Source organism: Macrotis lagotis, chromosome X (genome assembly GCF_037893015.1).
Source record: "Macrotis lagotis isolate mMagLag1 chromosome X, bilby.v1.9.chrom.fasta, whole genome shotgun sequence".
NCBI classification, from domain to species: Eukaryota; Metazoa; Chordata; class Mammalia; order Peramelemorphia; family Peramelidae; genus Macrotis; species Macrotis lagotis.
The window spans coordinates 563233653-563249266 of record NC_133666.1 but is presented as its reverse complement, the minus strand read 5'-3'; the positions used below and the strand labels follow the sequence as shown (position 1 = coordinate 563249266).

The 15614-nt window shown below is 39.0% G+C and overlaps 1 protein-coding gene and 1 pseudogene across 4 annotated transcripts in view; one reads left to right on the top strand and one right to left on the bottom strand.

The window, feature by feature from the left end:
* Positions 1 to 15614, bottom strand: part of OXR1 (oxidation resistance 1) — a 567726-nt gene that overhangs the window by 416444 nt on the left and 135668 nt on the right. The window lies entirely within an intron of this gene.
* Positions 11632 to 13136, top strand: LOC141496901 (G-rich sequence factor 1 pseudogene; annotated as a pseudogene).

Genomic DNA, 15614 nt, shown 5'->3' with positions numbered 1-15614 from the left:
TGATGTATTCAGCATTGTCCTAGAAGACATGAATGATGATATGAACTAATACCGCTAACTTGCTATGTCTCTCATTCTCAGCTACTGCATTTGTAAAATCAAGGGGGTATACTAGATGATGTCCATTGTTGTTTCCAGCACTAAAAGTATCTTGTTTTAATGGATTGCAAACAATGTTCATCAACTAAGAAAAGTGGCAGTCCCCAAGGCTAATTCAACCTCCACCTGTAGAAGCAAAAGGAAATTTTAGCTCTTCTTTAATCTGCTGAGGATCAGAAAGAAACTGAGAGCATTGAACTTAGCTTTATGTGCCACATTTCAGGAAGGATACTGACAAACTGGACCATGTCTGCAGGAAGGTAAACAGTCCTAAGAGGGCAAGAAACTGTACAAGGCAAAGATCAGTTAAAGGAAATGGAGAATAGGAAACTTGGCAGGGGGACATTAACAGCTCCTTTCATATATTTGAGAGTTTGTCACTTAGAGAAGGGATTAGAATTATCTGCTTGGTGGCGGGGGGAAAAACCAGGAGAAAGTGGGGGGAGTTGAAAAAGCATATTTTGGGGGACAGAGCAAAGATGGAAGCATGAAGGCAGGAATTCCCAGAAACTCATCCCCCCCAAAACTCCAAAAGCCATCAAATTATGACTAGCCAAAATTTGGAGGAGCAGAACCCACAAAAGACTGAGTGATACAATTTCCCAGTCCAAAATAACTTATAAGTATCACAGGAAAGGTCTGTTCCACTGGGAACAGGGTTTGGAAAGAGCCACAGTGAAACAACAGCTGTAGTCACAGCTGGAGCAAAGACAGGGCAGGTGCCTGGATCCATGGCCTTAAAAAATTAGAAGACTTCTTGGCCCAGGGATCATGGAACAGCTGGAAGGGATGGTGAAATAACTCTGCTGCACAAAATGAGGACAGAGTGGAGTTCTGGCTTCAGAGAAGCCCTGAGGTGAAAACCTGCAGTGGGAGTTGGCAGAGTCACCCAGCACATCCAGACCTCTTGGCCCATAGCCGGTGGTAAGGGGGTTGGGGGAACTGCAGAGGTCTTTCTTCTCTCCCTGGGGCAGGACTCAGCTGTTTAACCACACTCAGATCTAGGTTGCAGTCTGGCCCCCATCACACCACCATAGACAAGCAGGGAACCTCCTCACAGCTCTAGGGCAGAGGAGAGGGCCTGAACACAGGCAAGAGAGCAGTTAGAGCCTCTCATAAGACCTTGGATGAATTACAGTCCCTATGGGTTGTCCCAAAAACCATCCAAAGCCTTGGTCAGTCATAGCTGAGGAAATGAGCAAACAACAGAAAAAGCAGAATCTGACCACAGAAAATTACTTTAGTCTCATGAAGGATCAAAATACATACTCAGATGATGACAAAATTGAAGCTTCCATATCCAGAACCTCCAAGAGAAATAAAAAATGGGCTCGGGCTATGGATGAGCTCACAAAAGACTTTGAAAAACAATTAGGGAGGTAGAGGAAAAATTGGAAGGAGAAATAAGAATAATGCAAATAAATCATGGAAACCAAGTCAGAAACTTGCAGAAAGAAATACAAAAAATGCTGAAGAAAATAACATATTAAAAACCAATTTAGACCAAATGGAAAAAAGAAACACAAAAGAAATGAGGAGAAGAATGCCTTAAAAAGCAGAATTAACCAGCTGGAAAAGGAGATAAAAAAAGCTCTCTAAAGAAAACAACTCCTTCAAATGCAAAATGGAACTAAAGGAAGCTGATGACTTTGCGAGAAGTCAGGAAGAAATAAAACTACCCCCCCCCCCCAAATTAGAAGATGTGAAATATCTCATTGGAAAAATAACCGATTTCAAAAACAGATACAGGAGAGATAATTTAAAAATTATTGGGCTACCTGAAAGTCATGAACAGGAAAAGGGCTTAGTCTTCATTTTTCAAGAAATAATAAAGCAAAATTGCCCTGAGATCCTAGGAGCAGAGGGAAAAATAGAAATTGAGGGAAGTCACTGATCACCTCCTGAAAGAGATCCCAAATATCCTAGGAATATTATAGCCAAATTCCAAAACTGTCAAGTAAAAGAGAAAATACTAAAAGCTTCCAGAAACAAACAATTCAACTACCATGGCTTTATAGTCACAATTAAACAGGATTTGACAGCATCTTAGGGTTTGTTATGTGATACTCCAGAAGACAAAAGATCTTGGTTTACAACCGAGAATCAACTACCTAGCAAAACTGAACATCCTCTTTCAGGGGAAAAGATGGACTTTCAATGAAATGGGACTTTCAAACTTTCATATTGAAACAACCAGAGCTGAACAGAAAGTTTTATCTCCGAGTACAGGACTTAGGTGAACCATAGAGGGGGTGGATGAGATGGACTAATTATGAAGAATTTAATGATACTGAACTGCTTGCATTCCTGCATGGGAAAAAGATACTGATAACTCATATGAACTTTCTCATTTATAAGATCAGTTAGAAGATGCACATATAGACAAGGCACAGGAAGAAGCTGAATATAATGGTACAATACAGTAAAAAAGATGGAGTCTATGGGTGATAAAGGAAAGTACTGGGAGGAAGAGAAAGGAGAGGAAGAAGAGGCTAAGATATTTCACGTAAGAGTCAAGAAAAAGCTTTTACAATAGAGTGGAACAGGAGAAGGTGAGAGGATAAATGAGGCTTCATTCTCATCAGAAATGATTCAGAGAGGAAATAACACACACACACACACACACACACACACACACACACACACTTAATAGGGTATAGAAATCTGTCTTATCCTAGAGAAAAATGAGAGGAAAGGGACAGGAGAAGGGGGACAGGGGAAGGGAAGGGAAGGGGGAAGTAGATGATAGAAGAGAGGGAAGGTCATGGGAGAGGGTACTCAAATACAACACACTTCTGAACAGGGACAAGATGAAAGGAGAGAGAGAATAGAATAAGTGAGAGTAGAGAGAAATACAACTAGTAATAGCAATAGCGGGAAAAATATTGAACAACTTCTCTGGAGGCTATGATGGGGAAGGCAACTCATCCCTGAGACAGAGTCATTGGAATCTGAACACAGACTAAAGTACCCTTTTTATTCTCTCTCACTATTCTTGATGTTTTTCATCGTTTGGGGGGGAGAGGGGTTTATGATTACTCTCACAACAAGATTATTGTAATAATATAAAATAAATAGTCAAAAATAATTTTAAAAAAGAAAAAAAGCATATTTTGACTTGATAAGAGGGGGGAAAAAAAACTTCTAATAGTCAGAGCTGTCCAACCAAGAGGGCCAAAGTTTCTACTTCCTTGTTTTACACATGAGCTAACCAAGAGGAAATTAATTCCTCATCACTAGAGTATTGATGTGAAAGCTGGAAAGCCATTTGCTCAGTGTTGTAGAAGAGAATAATGTTCAGGTTTGAATTAGACTAAATGATCGTTGGAGCCTATTGCAAATGTGAGAATCAATGAGTCAATTCTGTGAAGAGACGTCAAGTAGAATGGTTTTATTTTAAAGTTTATAGAAGAATGCACTTGAAACCTTGACATAAAAATCCCAGATGGCTTTAGGGACTGAAATTAGAGAAAACTATGAAAAAAGAAATGTGATTTGAAGGGTCAGTACTCTAGCATAACAGGAAGAGTGCTTATCACAGAGTGCTTGGAACTCACTCTAAATGCATTAAACTTCTATGTTAGTATGGCAAAGTGACTAGAGAATGGGTCTGGAAGCCCAAAATCCTACCTCTGAGCTATGTTGGCTATGAGACAATGAACAAGTCATTTAACTTCTTAGGGAATGTGGTTAGCTCTCATAACAAAATCCTACCTCTGAGATATATTGGCTATGGGGCAATGAACAATTAACTTAAACTATTAAGAAATGTGGTCAACTCTCTAATACCAAAATCCTACCTCTGAGTTATATTGGCTACGAAGCGATGAACAAGTTACTTAACCTCTTAGAGAATGTGGTCAACTCTCTAAGACCTTAAAAGTATAGAGAAGGTGCTAATATGAGTTTTCTCAAATGGAAGTTCATTTTAGAGACAAAAATCATGTCCTATCCCACCTATTCCTTAAATCCTTCAACTCTACATGTCTAAAGTTAAATTCATTTGCCACACCCAAAACAAAAGAAATCAAAGGAAAAACCCTGCCCTTCTCCTAAATTCCCCAATTATCATTGATGTTGCCAGCATCAATCCAGTCAACCATCTAGGCTCAAAGCATTTGAGACAGCATTGATTTTTCCTCCCCAGAGAAAGTGATTATTAGAAGTAGGCTATCACTTGACAACTATTTTGACAACTATACTTGACAACACAGCAAATTATGAATATTATAGAATCTAGAGCTGGATGGGAGCATAAAAATCACCTAATTCAAATATTTTTATTCTTGGGTCTATGAACTTGGATTAAAAATTGATAACCATATTTTAATATAATATTATAATAGAATTTGTAATTCTCTTCAATTGATTGATGCATTTTAAAAACACTATTATAAGAAGGGGTCCATAGGTTTTACTGAAAAATCAAAGGGGTCTGCGACACACACCAAAAGGTTAAGAATCACTGATCTGAGCCACTTCAAGTTTACAGAAGCAACTAAACCACAAAGGGATGGAAGGATTTACCCAAATAAGTGACTGAAAGCAGGTCTCAAACTAAACTCCTGTCATTTGCAAATCTCTTTTCACTTTACCAAGTCGCCTCTGATCTAGACTCAGATGGGATGAAATCTCTATTAAATGGAGAGAAGACTTCCATGAATGAAATCATGAATTCTCTGAAGTGTTGAGGTATGATTTTTTAGGATCACATAGAGTTAACTAACTTGGTATTTCTACTTGCAATTAGCACCCGAAGAGAGGGAAAGCAGCAGGAAGGAAGATAACATCTAAAAGGAGGAGAGATAACATCTAAACCAATTAACCTTAATGACAACTGAAAAAGACTGGATAACAGACAAAGGAGGTTTTTGGATTATAGATGAATTCCCCCCGCCCCAGGCATAGATAATCAAGATTTCACTGTTGTTATTAACACTGACATGTTTCCTTTCTTAAAAAATGTTAAAAATAAAAGAAAGAAGAATCCTTATCTATCCATTACCTAATATACATAATTTAACAGATAGTGAAAATTAATTATATGTAAACGCATAAATTCTCAGATTATTCAACATTGAAAAATTTGAGATTCACATTTTTGTCTTGAATAGTTTAAAACCAATCCTTAGTTAGAAAGCCTTATTCTGAGATAAAGAAAAGCCACCTTCAGCACCCTCATCCACCAAATCTACCCTCCAAAAGCTCCTGAGAAATGCTTAACTAGGCTAAAAGAATAGTGTTAAATTTAAGAAATGATATATTTTTCAAGTAGCATCCCTTGAAATGTGTGACTTAAAACAATAAATCAAAAGGACCTTCCTAGGCATATCTGAACCTGAATTTTATAGGCCTCAGGTAGTCCAACAGAATGTACTTATTTAGCAGAGTTTTAGCTGCTGGTATTATTTTTTTTTAATTACATATATATTCTTTAGATTTAGTTTAACATGAAGCATCCATAAAAAGGTAACCAACAGAGCAAAAGGGCTTCAAGTTCATGAGAAGAACAATCAGGTTATATGGCTACAGTGCTCCCATATACTTGAAATCCAATGTTGTTGTGAAATCTTAGTTAAGAGATAGGCCATTAACATTATCTCATTGGACTTAGATTTTTAAAATCCTTCTTTGTGAATTGAAAGCATTTGCTAAAAAATAAAATTTAAAACTTTTCAAAAGTGGGGATCTTTTAAATCAATAACTAAAAACTCATTCTATGCTAAATAAGTTAAAAGTATATAGTGTCCCATCTAGCTCTATTCCTGAGAGTCCAAACAGGGTTTAATCAAATCTAAGGTGTTTCTCATGGCATAAAACAGATCTAGAGTGAGTACTAAGAACAAACCAGGGAAGAATGGGGGCTCCTACTGCACAGAAAACACAGCAATGATTAAAGAAAGAACAATACATCTAAACTCAGGAAATGGGCATTTGGATGATATAGTCAATCCTGCAATGAAACTTGAGCTAGTGTTAAAATAGTAAATTAGAAATTTTAAGATCATTTAAAGAGCCTGGTGTAGGGGAAAGGGGAGGGGAGGCCAGAAGACATGGATTTGAATTTTGAATTTTGGATCTATTACTCTGTGTGAACCTTAAGCATATGTACGTACCCCTCTGGCCACAATCTTCCAGTTAATAACATGAAAATGCCAAATTCAAACAGAAATATATATATATATATTTCTATAGGTCTCATATTGATTTAATTTGCAAATGTAACGTTATCTATGGGACAGCTAGATGGAGCAATGAATAGTGTCCAAACTTAGAGTCTGGGAGGTTCATCTTTCTGAGTTCAAATTTGGCCTTAGATACTGACTTAGATGTGACCCTGGGCAAGTCATTTCATTCTTTTTGCCTTAATTTCTTCATCTGTAAAATGAACTGGAGAAGAAAATGGCAAACTATTCCAGGATTTTTGTCAATATTATCCCAAATAGGTTACAATGAATTACCTAAACTTTATGGAATTTTTACTTCTTTTGTTAAATATTTCCTAATTATATTTTAATCTTTAGGTTATAGTCAGGAAGGTTGCACACATGGCCTGTTTATCACCCTTGGACTAGATGGCCTTTGGATATCTTCCAATAATATGCATCATGTCCCTAAAGTCTTAGTGTGGTGCCAGCTTCAAGAAACTTCAAACTGTATTCAGGCTTTTGGGATGTGTTGTTTACAGAGTAATAGCTCAATTAACATTATGTTTAAATAAGCCATTTGAGATATTATCTAGATAAATGAAGTTTCCTCTTACAGATTAATATTAAGAGAGAGACCTTAGAGATCATTTAATCCAACCCTCTTTTAGTTGATGAGGGAAAGAGAAATGAAAGGATTTGAACAGACAGCTTACTACAGTCTTTGATTTCCTAACTCTGAGCTCCATCACTCTCTCCATAGCAACACAATTTGAAACATTTGCATTATTTTAACCAATTCTGATAGAAATTTTCCAAAAAAAAATTATTCTACTTCTGTTCTGAGTCTCTGGCAATTATCTAATATCTTAGAGCTATAGGCAATTCTTAAATTATAAATGGCAAAACCAGAGCTATCTATATTGGTAAGAAAACCTAGGAGTCTAAATTCTTTCCTCCTTTTTATCTCCAATAACAAACAAAAACATTCAGTATTTCTATGCAAACAGGCAAATCTCTTAACCTCTCTTTCTCACCCTGTTTTCTCATTTGAGAAATTATACCTGAGGTATTTACCCCACAGGGTAACCTTGAAAAGAGATCAGAATGTGAATATTTTGTAAACTATGAAGCACTCTACAAATGCTAGCTTTATTATTAAATTAATATTAATATCTCAATAATATTATAATTAATATTAATAATTATATAATTAATGATATAATACTTTGGGTCAGCTAGATAGCCCAGTGAAAGAATCATCTTCCTAAGTTCAAGTCCAGCCCCTGATACATACTAGCTGTGTGACCCTGGGCAAGTCTCTTAACCCTGTTTGCCTCAGTTTCCTTATCTATAAAAGGAGTTGGAGAAGGAAATGGCAAACTATTCTAGTATCTGTGTCATGAAAAAATGACAAATGGGGTCATGAAGTGTGAGACACTTTAGTCATTTCAGACTAAAATGACTGAACAACATATAGTACTTTAAAGTTAACAAAGCACTTTACAAAAATTATACTCAGTTGATTCTCCCAACCACCCTGGAGGGAGTCAGATGTTATTATTATTATCCTTTTTTAGAGATGAAGGAACTGTGGCTGAAAGATGTGAAGGGAGTCACCCAGAGTCAAACAGTTGGAAAGTATCTGACCTCAAATTTCACAGAGTTCACTGCTCTTATCAAATGTGCCACCTAGCTGATTATGCCTCTTTAATTTCTCTCGAGGAAGAGTGCTTTACTGATTATGTTTAATACAATTATTCCATACTGGATGTAAAAATGAATCATTAATTCATTCCTAGGATCAACATTAATCCAAGGAATATTAATAAAATTGCATTACTCAAATATGCTTATGATATTCTCAGAGAGTCTGGTACTTTTCAAAGTGGCAAGAATATTTTCAGACCATTTCTAAGTACATTTTGGAGAACTCAAGTTCAAATGAATAACAGTCAGTTTTAGACTAAATGCACTACAATTCAGCAATTGTTATCACTGACTAGCTTTTGCTCATTTCACAGCTCACCAGTGCCTCCAAAAAAACAGAAAAAGAGAAGAAATTTATATTTATCAATTTTCGGCCAAATAAATTATTTGGCTGCATTCCAAGTCTTAGAAAAAGGAGAAAATTTCTCAAATACATTCATTGTTTGTTTCTTTTCCCATTCAGTAATAGAAGACTTTCTTTTCCATAAAAATGTAGAGATTATTTCTACATTACAATTTCACACATATTGACAGTTTACATGTAAAAGAATATGAATAGTTACTTGATTTGTTTTTTCTATTGCATGTATATAGACTGGGTTCACATTCCTGTTACATTGTTCCAAGTACTTTCCCTTCCAGATCTCTTTCCCCAGCTCAGTTACCTGTAAAGCATCCTCCAAGATAAAAATAGGCCTCGCAAAGATCCTGTCATATTAACTATTGTTCTATAATCTTGAAAATAGCAGCAAATGCCCTGCTAAACTACTGTTTTGTTAATCAAGTCATGGAATGACTTCAGAAAAATCCAAATGCAACTGACCCAAAGAGAAGATGAAGGGAACAAAGTGCAAGTAGCCTACAGTTTGCTAAGAACAACAGGCTATGTAGAAAAGAGAAGGCATTGGTCCAAATGCTTTAAAAAATATTTCATTTTATCAACACCCTGCAAAGTAGGTGTTACTAACTACATTTTATAGTTGAAGAAACTGAGATAAATAGAGATTAAGTGATTTGCTCAGGGTCACAGAGCTGGTAAGTATATCCAAGGCCAGTTTGGACTCAAACATTTCTGACTTCATGTTCAATGCTTTATCCACCACACTACCAGAAAAGAATATGGATTACTCAGGTAGAAAATAAGGGATGTTACTATATACAACATTCTCTTGGTTATGCTCATTTTTCTTTTCATTATTTTATGCAAAGTTTTAAAGATCCTTGAGTTCGTCATTTCTTATAGCATAGTAGTATTCCATTACAATCATGTACCACAAGTTATTCAGCCATTCCCTGACAAGCACCCTCTTAATTTCTAGCTTTGTCACCTCAAAGAAAATTGCTATAAATTTTTTAGCACATAAAGTTCTTTTCCTTTTTCTCTATTTTTTGGAAATTGACTGAGTAGAGGCATTTCTGGGTCAAAGGCACTTTAATAACTCTGAGCATAGTTCCAGATTGTTCTCCAAAATGGTTAGATCAGTTCACAATTCCATCAACAATGAAATAGCATCCCAACTTCTCCATATCCCCTTCGTAGTTTGCTGTTTTCCTCAATCAGCAATATTGTTTTAAGAATAATAAGCAAATAAGTCATTTTGACTATTAAAAATACCCAAATTGGGCTGGCTAGGTGGTACAGTGGATACAGCACTGGTCTTGGAGTCAGGAGTACCTGAGTTCAAATACAGCCTCAGGCACTTAATAATTACCTAGCTGCGTGCCCTTGGGCAAGCCACTTAACCCCATTGACTTACAAAAACTAAAAAAATCCCAAATTAAAAACAAAGGATATATGAAGATACTCTTTGTATCCAAAGAAAAAGCTGATAAATAGAAGTATGCATAGAATATATATATGTATTGTATATGTATAAATAGTTGTATCTAATGGTAGCCATTTTTAGGTTATGTGGGGGGAGGAGGAAAGGGAAAAAAAGGAAATTTACATGATAAATTTATTATCTATTTAAATGAAATAGAAAGTTGTACAAAATAGCTTTGCAATTTCATGTACAACAAACTTTTTATTGTATAGTTATAAAAATGTTTGTTTTATTCCACAAGCTAAAAATAAGATAAAATTTAAAAAGAAAATGAGGGATGACTGATGAAGAGGGTAACTCAAAACTTAGTAGGGTACCTTTGAGCTATTAAACAGAACCAGAGGAATACATCCAGTAAGCAGGATGGATCTTCTATGGAGAATTTATACAAATTCATTTGAATGACCTAGAATGGAAGAAATAGAAGCTCTACAAATTATTAGGAGGAATACTCAAACTAATGAAATGTCTTTGGAGATGGTCTACAGTGGATTCTTGATAATACGATCCCTTAGATTTTATAATTCTCTAACTCCCTTCAAAGTTCAGATAAGATGCTACTTCCTACATACAGCTTTTTTTTCATTTCTCCACGTGGTAGCTTCTCCTGAAATTACCTTTTGTTTATATTCATTACATGCTTACATATGCAAATATAATTTCCTCAAATATATTATAAGCTCTTGAGAACAGGGACTATTAATTTTTGCCTTTGTTTTCAACCACTTAATACAATATCTGACACCTTCTAGGTGCCAATAAATTCATGTTGATTATTAGAACATGTCCCTCTCTATGAATACAACCATATTGCATTTTAAAAATTATTCTATTTCTATAGACTAACCATTACCAATGGAAATCATAGATGTACAAAATATGAAAATTGGTAGGGTCCTCAGTAGTCATGTAGTATAACCCATAGTGTGGTCATCCAGTCATTGCCTGAAGATTTCTAAAAGAGCATAAGCCATAGACTTCTGGCCAAGATGGTGGAGAGAAACAGACACTGTTCTAAATGATCCTGGTTCCCCCTCAAAAATAATATGAAAGAAAACTCTTAATAGAAATTCAATCCAAAAAAACCATAAAGAGAAGCTAGGAGAAGAATACCTCAGGGGACCATAGGTGACCTTGGAATGGAGACCAGATGGCCAGCGCAGGCACAGCAGAGGGGGGAAGCCAGAGGACTGGCCTTAGCCACAGAGGCTTTGGTGGGTGGCGGGTCTTTAGCCATGGAATCTTTGGCCAGGAGAAGAGGAGCTCTAATGAACCCCAGAGCACACCTGCAAATCTACCAGGGGCCGGGGGCCTGAGCTCCATACATTTTGCAGAGCACTCTTCCAAGAACCAAGAGTGAAGCCCCACCCCCCACCCCCTCAGGTTCAGGTGTGGGCAGCAGAGTTCACTCAGTTGAAAGGGAGATTAACTCCCTCCCCTAGGGCCCAGAATATTGTTCAAGGTCATCTCAGACCCTGCTTCTGAGGGCCTCAAACACTCCAGAGAAAGCAACCAGTACCTGGTACTGGTTGGAATTTGGATTTACTAAGGAAGTGAACAAAACCCCTAGGGTTTTCCAAAGCAGCCATTCCCCCAACACAAGATCCTAGGAAAATGAAGAAAGGCCAGCGGGAAGGGGGTCCCCATGAAGAAATACTTAGAATAGATTCTACCCCTGAGAGATCTAGCACTACCAAGGAGAATATGAATTGATCTCCAGCCCAGAAAGACTGCCTTCAAAAAATCAGGAAGGAGTTTAAAAATCAATTGGGGAGGCCCCGCCCCAAGGCGGGCATGTGCCAGCTGCCCCAGGCCCCGCGCATGTGCCCCCGCCCTCGGCCCGGCCCTGGATGCCGCTCTCGCACAGCTCCCGCCGCCGGCCGCCGCCCATGGCCGGGACACGTTGGGTCCTCCCGGACACGCTGGGTCCTCGGCCGGCTCCGGGGCTGCGGCCGCAACTGCAGCAGCTGCCGGCGCACGGGCGGCGCCTGCCCCGCGGGCGTGTCGGGCCGCGCCTGCTGCTGCTGCTGCTCGGGCCGCCGCGGACCCGGAGCCTGCAGGCCGGCCGCCTGCTGAGGCCGCCGCCACCCTCAGCCACCGGGGCCGCGGCCGCCGCCTCCTCCCAGGCCCTGCGCGGCCGCTGCTGGCCTCGGCCGTCCCGCCGGCGCCCTCGCCGGCCGCGGCTACAGCCAGGATTCTAATGGCTATCGGGAAGACCTCCTGCTACTGTCGGAGTATGAACTGGCTCCGTCCAAGTTAGGAGAGGAGGAGGAGGATATCTATCTCATTCGAGCCCAAGGATTACCATGGTCCTGCACTGTATAAGATGGGCTTAAATTTTTCTTTGACTGTAGAATCCGGAATGGTGCGCCTGGGATCCATTTCCTCTTAAATAGAGATGGGAAACGCAGAGGAGATGCATTAGTTGAACTGGAGTCGGAGCAGGATGTAAAGAAGGCCTTAGCAAAGCACCACCTGTACATGGGTCAGCGCTATGTAGAAGTTTATGAAATAAACAATGAAGATGTGGACGCCTTAATGAAGAGCCTTCGGGCCAAGTCAAACCCGGTTGTCAACGATGGAGTGGTGCGTCTGAGAGGACTCCCTTACAGCTGCAACGAGAAGGACATTGTGGAGTTCTTTGCAGCTCTGAATATAACTGACATAACATTTGTGACGGACCACCGAGGGAGAAGGAAAACAGGGGAAGCCTATGTGCAGTTTGAAGAACCAGAAATGGCCAACCAAGCACTGTTGAAACACAAGGAAGAAATTGGGAACCGGTACATAGAAATCTTCCCGAGCAGAAGGAATGAAGTCCGGACTCACATCAGGTCTCACAAAGGAAAGAAAATGGCACCTTCTCCTGCCAAGTACGGGCCTGAAACAGAGTTGCACTTTGAAGAGCACGAAGCCAGTGAGGAGCTCCGACACATCTCAGCATTTGAGAATGAGAAGGAAATGGAATTACCAAAGGAGGCCCTTGAGAAGACCCCGAGGCTGCTGATTTTGGAACCCTGCCTTCCACGCATTTTGTTCACGTGAGAGGCCTGCCTTTCCAAGCTAATGCTCAAGATATTATAAATTTTTTCGCTCTGCTGAAGCCTATTCGGATCACTATGGAGTACAGCTCTAGTGGGAAGGCCACAGGCGGCGATGGGCAAGGATCGGTCCCACGTGCAGCATAGGTATATCCAGCTGTTCCTGAGTTCTTGTCCAAAAGGAAAATAGAGTTGCCAGGAACATCATTGAATCCATACGACAAGGATGAAGCAAGAAGCATTTCATTTGCACACCTATCTTGGACATGGAATCCAGAGTTTTATCAGCAGCTTTGTCTAGGAAAACTTTTTTGGGGAGGTAGGGCTGGGGTGTTTAATAGCTTTGAAGAAAAATTCCATAGCTGACTATTTAGAAAAGAGAAGATTCGGTTTGGGATTATAAAATAAACCACATTTACATTTTTGTTCATACCACCTGGGATCTGATTGAAAATCTGATCTTTATTTTCTAAGCCCACTCAGCTTGTTGGGGAGAGTGAACCTTATCTGGCTCCTCTTCCTTTTTATTCAGTTAACCTGGTTTTTGTAACTTAGACAAAAGTTTTGTTCTCTATTATTGGAGGACCCTGATGGAAAACTTGTAGTTTGAAGGCTATAGTTGTAGTTCAAGTATTGACGACTGCAAGCAGAAGCTCACCAAAGCAGGGAAAGGTTTCTGAACCTGGGAGAGGCAGGGTGGTCTCCAGGTGTCACTAGAACCAGCCAGGAAGGGTGGGAACCCAAACTGAAAGGGTCCCTGGTGGTTAGTGGAGGCCAGTTTTCTTCAATAAATATGGTCCCTTAAGCCTTATGATACCTAACATTGGTGCCTGGTGAATTACCTGGTAATTAAGCAGTGCTCTGTGTAAAGGTGCCTCAGCTCTAAATGCACCCCCCCAGGGGGTTTTGTTTTGAACCAAGTGAGATGAACAGAGCCCACAAGTCTCTACTGTGAAGGATGGAGAAGGCCTCAGGTGACAGCCGGCCCAGGCTAGCCATCCGCCTGTCTGTGTGTCTGTCTGCCAGGCAGCCCCTCCAGGGCTTGGCATGCTTGTGGCCTCCCTCCTGTCCATCCATCTGCAAGTACAGGTGTGGTCACAAAGCTGGAGGTGCAATTGGTCTTAGGAAGAATTGGGAGACAAAGCTGCGCTCCTCTCACACTGTGGTGGTTTCCAGTAGCTCCTGCACTTAACCCATTCAGTCAGAATAGCCACCATCTCCCAAGGTTTGTGCTTCACTGCAGTGGCTGTGCACCTGGCCAGGTGAAACCAAGTGCTCTGGCCAGCTGACCCCTCCCTTTGCTTCGCCTCTTCTCAGAAAGAGTCATGGAGTTTACCAGAAGATGCAATCAACTTTCTTAAAACTAATCACCCCAGGACTGTGGGAGATGGTATCTGGAAGAGGGGAGTTTTGTCTTCTCTCACATAATACATTACCATATGTAATTACCAGCTAAAAATATCAAATCACTGTACTGTAAAGTTTAGTTAATAAATGTTTAGTTAATAAATAATAAAATGTTTAGTTAATAAAAGTTTAGTTAATAAATTTCAGGCTTAAAAAAATCAACTGGAAAAATTGAGGAAAGAAACTCAAGAGAAATTTAACACATCACAAGAGAAAATTGCTATCTCACAACAAGAAAACTAATCCTTGGAAAAGTATAATTAGACAAATATGAAATGAGAACAATTCTCTCAGATCCTCAGCTGGGCAAATGCAAACAGAAAATAATTCTCACAAATCTATACTTGCACAAATAGAAAACAACTTGAAAAATAGAATTGATTAATTGGAAAAAGAGTTACAAAAAGTAAATAAAGAAAATTGTCTACAAAACAGAATGGAATCGGTGGAAATTAATGACTTCATGAGACATCAACATTCTGTTAAACAAAACAAAATATTGAAAAAAATGAAGAAATTATAAAACATCTCATCAGCAAAACCACTGACCTCAAGAATAGATCAAGGGACAACTTTAGAATTATAGGTCTTCCTGAAAACATTGAAGAGAAAAAAGCCTGGACTTAATTAATATTATAGGATTTAATGATGGAAAATTGCTCTGATATCATAGAACCAGAAGGCAAAATAGTTATTGAAAGAATATATTGATCCCCTCCTGAAAGAGATCCTAAAATGAAAACATCAAGGAATGTTGTGGCAAAATTCCAGAACTATCAGATAAAGGAAAAAATCCTGCAAGTAGCTAGAAAGAAAAAATTTAAATACCAAGGAGCCACAGTAAGCGGATTACACAGGACTTGGCCGCAATAACATTAAGGGATCAAAGGGCCTGGAATGAGATATTCCAAAGATCAAGGGAGCTTGGAATGCAGCCAAGAATCCACTATCTGGAAAAGTTGAGCATTCTCTTCCAGGGGAAAAGATGGACATTTAATGAAATAAGAGACTTCCAACATTTCCTGATGAAAAGACCAGAGCAATATAGAAAATTTGAACATCTAGCAGGAGGCTCAAGACACACATGAAAACATTAAAAAAGGTTAAAGAAAAACAACTTCTATTCAATAAGATGAAACTAGCTATATCCCAACCTGGGAGAAAGATTCTCATAACTCTTGAGAATTGTAACTCTATTAGAGAGAATACACTTAGCCAGAAGTGATGGGCACTCATGACCTCTCTGTGACTCAGATAGAATGATAAAGGAGGACAGTAAGGAGACAGGGTAAATCTCATTACATTAAGAGGTACAAAAGACCTACTGTAATAGAGAGGAATAAGGGAAGACATGAGAACCATCTGAATTTTCATCTCAACAGACC